At 45.7% G+C, this 5,000-nt stretch overlaps 1 protein-coding gene across 6 annotated transcripts in view; it reads right to left on the bottom strand.

Moving 5' to 3' along the window:
* Positions 1–5,000, bottom strand: part of LOC123514788 (atrial natriuretic peptide receptor 1-like) — a 491,631-nt gene that overhangs the window by 456,433 nt on the left and 30,198 nt on the right. Inside the window, exon 1 of one of the 6 annotated variants that reach the window (XM_045272956.1) lies at positions 198–344. The exons of 4 other annotated variants lie outside the window; for them this stretch is intronic. The gene's annotated coding sequence lies outside the window, so the exon portion shown is untranslated. Of the gene's footprint in view, positions 1–197; positions 345–5,000 lie in introns of those variants that run through there. One more of the 6 variants, XM_045272961.1, reaches the window with a different exon arrangement.

Here is a 5,000-nt window from a genome sequence, read left to right as displayed (position 1 = left end):
CTTGTTAAGGCATTGCTTCCTCGTTAGGTTTTATTTAGTCTGGTAAGTAACGCAATTAATTACCACAAAACAAGTTTATTTCGCTAGTCAGAAAAAGGGCATCATTTTGTCATAACACCCGGACGCTATAATGTCCATCTGCCATGCATTACTTGGAACCATGGCGGTATTATTATTTGTTTTCTATATTAACTCACCATGGCGCCATGCGAGTGGTGGTCCAAGATCCAACTTTCAGGAGCAGCAGTGGCAAGTTGTGATACCTTCCCGCCAAGCCACCACCCGCCGCCCTTCACCACCTCTCCCCACCATCATCCTGGATCGCTGTCCTCACATCTTGGCCACCAGTACCCAGGGTTCACACTCCTGCTGACGAGATCCAGAGGCATTGCCCATCACATCACTGCACTGCCCCAACAACATTCACCCTCCCAATCCCAACACCTGCCACAGTACGTGTCTGACAAGTAAACAACTGCACATAGAGTCCGCGCTTTTACCAGGACAGCCAACACTACAAGTTACGAAACTCTTCCTTTCTGTACCTTCAGTTATATTTCCGCAGTTTCGTTCAATTTCTGTGGTTGATTATTGTTGTTATTGATCTTGCTCAATAATGATAATCGTCGATTGGCTAATTATAAGTTGTTTCCAAAACGTGTTTTTTTTTTTTTTTTCTCAGACGGAATAACCTGGTGAAGTTGGTAACTGCACATTCACCTTGGCCCACTAAACACAACCAACTCTCGTCTGCAAACTTTTCACAACATTCTTAGGAAACACACACACACACACACACACACACACACACACACACACACGTCCGGTAGCTCAGTGGTTAGAGCGCTGGCTTCACAAGCCAGAGGACCGGGGTTCGATTCTCCGGCCGGGTGGAGATATTTGGGTGTGTCTCCTTTCACGTGTAGCCCCTGTTCATCTAGCAGTGAGTAGGTACGGGATGTAAATCGAGGAGTTGTGACCTTGTTGTCTCGGTGTGTGGTGTGTGCCTGGTCTCAGGCCTATCCGAAGATTGGAAATAATGAGCTCTGAGCTCGTTCCGTAGGGTAACGTCTGGCTGTCTCGTCAGAGACTGCAGCAGATCAAACAGTGAAACACACACACACACTGTTATCTATCTATCTATCTATCTATCTATATCTATATCTATATATATATATATATATATATATATATATATATATATATATATATATATATATATATATATATATATATATATGTATATAATATTCTTGCCATCACTTCCTCTCAATGAAGTTACTCGTCCTGAGCTTGAAGGGCGAGTTGCTCCCTCAAATGCCAATATCCACTTAGAGGGCGGGCCTTCAAGCGGCATTTTCATGCTAGTGAGGACAAGAGAACTTCCCACATTACCTTTGAGTGGTTATACATACTCACAGGAGACCGTCTCCAAGGCTGGCCGCCGCTGTGCTGCTTCAGGTAGCTGAGACAGACTACTGCACGCCCTGCATTCAGCCACTTTGCCACACGGTTCTGTTCCTGCCTCCAGGTACCCGTGCACTCCGAGGTCGTGCTCAGTTATGAGCCACTAGACACTCCCTCTGCACTTATCCACTGTGAGCGACCTTCCCACTTCCAACACTCTTAAAGTGCAATAGTGCAGTATGTTTACTTATCTCTTTGTTGTCTGTTCCTCCTCCTCGAGGCTACTCTTCCTCGTCCTCCTACTCCTTCTCCTCCTCCTCCTCGTCCTCCTCCTCTTCTTCCTCCTTTCATTTTTTATAGCTACTACCTTGTACTTAGTATTAGTTATAGGTTCCCTATGAAGATTAAGATTTGTCTCAGCCTCTACTTTGAAATCTCTCTCTCTCTCTCTCTCTCTCTCTCTCTCTCTCTCTCTCTCTCTCTCTCTCTCTCTCTCTCTCTCTCACACACACACACACACACACACACACGCACACATCGCCGTGCCGCCACCGCCTTCCTCTCTCTACTACTCTTTCCTCTTCAACGCCGTCCCTCGAGAGGCGCCTCCGCTCTTCCCACCAGCGGCAGCGGGAGGTAGAGGCAGCTGCTCTCCCTCCGTTAGCCTGGATCACCATGCTGGCCTCCAACTTCACCTGGTCTCGCCAAAGGACAGACATAAAGCACATGTGGCTGGATATATAGATAACAAAATGGTTACTTTACTGATTAATCCTCCTCTATAAACAGAGCCATCAAATATATGAGTATACCTTCCTATTCTCCTCCTCCTCCTCCTCCTCCTCCTCCTCCTCCTCCTCCTTCTCCTCCTCCTCCTCCTCCTCTTCTCCTCCTCCTCCTCCTCCTCCTCCTCCTCCTCCTCCTTCTCCTCCTCCTCCTCCTCCTCCTCCTCCTCCTCCTCCTCCTCCTCCTCCTCCTCCTCCTCCTCATCTTTAAACCTTTTCTACATCCTACTTCTCCTCCTCCCCATCCTCCTCTTTTTTTTAGCTTTCTTGTCTCTCTCTCTCTCTCTCTCTCTCTCTCTCTCTCTCTCTCTCTCTCTCTCTCTCTCTGACTATGAAGATCCAGTTTCAGGTTGGGGTAGTGCCTATTTGCGCTTCATATTCATTTATTCCTTCGAGCCATGTCCTAATCTAACTCCGCTTGAATGTTCTGGGAGGTTGTGTTCTGCGGCTATCCATTTACCAAAGTTTTCATGGTTAGTACGCTCTTCGTGTCGACACAGAGAATATGAAGTACAGAATGGCATCTTTAAGCGTTTGGCCTCTCTCGAAGATAATTTGAAAGGTTAAAGCTTTCGAAGGTTATCAATAGTGAGGTTCTAATGAGTGTTTTCTTTTTCTGCTTCATCTTCTTCTTCTTCTTTTCATTAATGGTGCAGGATCGCTGTTAAGGTATACGTAGAAGAATGAACTTTTCCGGAAAACCTCACATCATTTGCGAAAACCGTCGAAATGAATAGTGAAACGTTTGATTATTTAATATTACCACAATAAAAAAAAAAGACGAAAAAGAAAAAAATTAGATAAAAAAAAACTGGAAAAAATGCTTAAGTTAACTAGATGTAAATTCAAGTCCTTCATTTTCCAAAGCTTAAGTTTTTCGATGTTTTACTTTCTCTATGACACGAGTGATGGGAGATTCCTGAAGACACTGCTCGTCCCACACACATGCACGCAGGTAGGATGTTAATAAAGCAGTGCACGCCTTCTACCTGTTGAAACCTATTTTCCACACAGCGCCTTTCCGCATACAAATATAATGGACGCTCATCGAGGGAAAAAACATTGGTTCTTTATGGCGCTTTTGTTTTGTTGACATCTAGAAGTAATGGTGGCAGTGGTTGTAAGTAGTAGTAGTAGTAGTAGTAGTAGTAGTAGTAGTAGTAGTAGTAGTAGTAGTAGTAGTAGTAGTAGTAGTAATAGTAGTAGTAGTAGTAGTAGTATGATGGTGGTGATAGTGGGAGTTATTATAGCAGCAGCAGTAGTTGTAATATGAGCGCCAAGATGCAGTATTAGCACTGGACACAAGATATTACTACCACTTCTATTATTACTACTACTACTGTAACCACCACCACCACCAACAACAACAACAACACTACAGCAGCAGCCACACCACCACCGAGACCAGCAGTAATAATAACACATACGACCCTCATGAGAACCCTTTTCCGTCATTACTTTCACCAGCAATTAACTGCGAAAAAATGTACCAACCACGCTTCCTGCAGAAAACAGGCAGCAGGAACTGGACTGAGCCTCGTGCGCTGCTGGAAGGGAAAACATTAAGACCTCAGTGCTCCAGAACTTGCATATTCACGTGACATTAAAGGGCATTACTATCTTCTACCGCAGGCGTTCCGTGGGACTGTGAAGCAAGGAGAGGGAAGCAGGGAGGAAAAAGGTGACGAAGAAGGGAAAGGTGGAGAGCGACGGTGGATGATGAAAGGAGGGAAAGAGAGGTGATAGGATGCGTACCAAGCTTGTTACGTATTGGTAGGAGTCGGTGGTGGCCATAATTAGTGAGAGTGAGGGTAAAGGCGGTGTCACACTAGCACTTTTTCCGTCTACTTTTTCCGTCTTTTTTCAGAAAATCGACAATATTTTGGATGCGGCCTGTCACACACAAACGGTGTTTCGTCGTCACTTTCCGTCGTCACTTCCCGCCAACACAATGGAAACACAAACATGGAGGCCACGCTGCGGTGAAGATACGCTGCTCTGAACGTAATACTGTGTATTAAGAAACTCAGACGAGCTAAACAAGCCAAAAAGCGTGCATGGATGCGTTCATGGTTAGTGGTAGAACCAATGCACGTAGAAGCAGGTTGAGGAGACGCGGCAAGTCTTGTGGTCTTGGTCTTGGTATGTAAACAAAGGCGGAAAATTTGCAGACGGAAACAATCCCTATCGTCTGACAAATTCATGCGATAAGTTCATGCGGAACGGTGAAAAATCGACGGAAATCGCATTAATCGACGGAAAAAGTGCTAGTGTGACACCGCCTTAAGGGCGAGGGTGAGTGCGAGCTTGAGGGTGAGGTGTGCGCGTCTACAGTCTCCCCTCGTCCTGCTCTACATGCAGAGGATGAGCACAGAGAGTTCGTCATTTTACATCCACAGGTGTGCAAATATTGATACAACATGAGCGAGGTGAGCGGTGTGTGTCTGTGTGTGTGTGTGTGTGTGTGTGTGTGTGTGTGTGTGTGTGTGTGTGTGTGTGTGTGTGTGTGTGTGTGTGTGTGTGTGTGTGTGTGTGTGTGTGTGTGTGTGTGTGTGTGTGTGTGTGTGTGTGTGTGTGTGTGTGTGGCAGCGAGAGACATTTTATTATTAATATGCATACACTGTGATGAGCAACCCTCGCCCTTGCTGTCAGACAAGAAGAGGATGATTGACAGACAAGGTCCTATTTTGAATACCAATACTATACACACACACACACACACACACACACACACACACACACACACACACGGTAGCTCAGTGGTTAGAGCGCTGGCTTCACAAGCCAGAGGACCGGGGTTCGATTCCC

The sequence above is a fragment of the Portunus trituberculatus genome, chromosome 38 (genome assembly GCF_017591435.1).
Source record: "Portunus trituberculatus isolate SZX2019 chromosome 38, ASM1759143v1, whole genome shotgun sequence".
Lineage (NCBI taxonomy): Eukaryota > Metazoa > Arthropoda > Malacostraca > Decapoda > Portunidae > Portunus > Portunus trituberculatus.
This window is presented reverse-complemented; position numbering and strand designations above follow the sequence as displayed.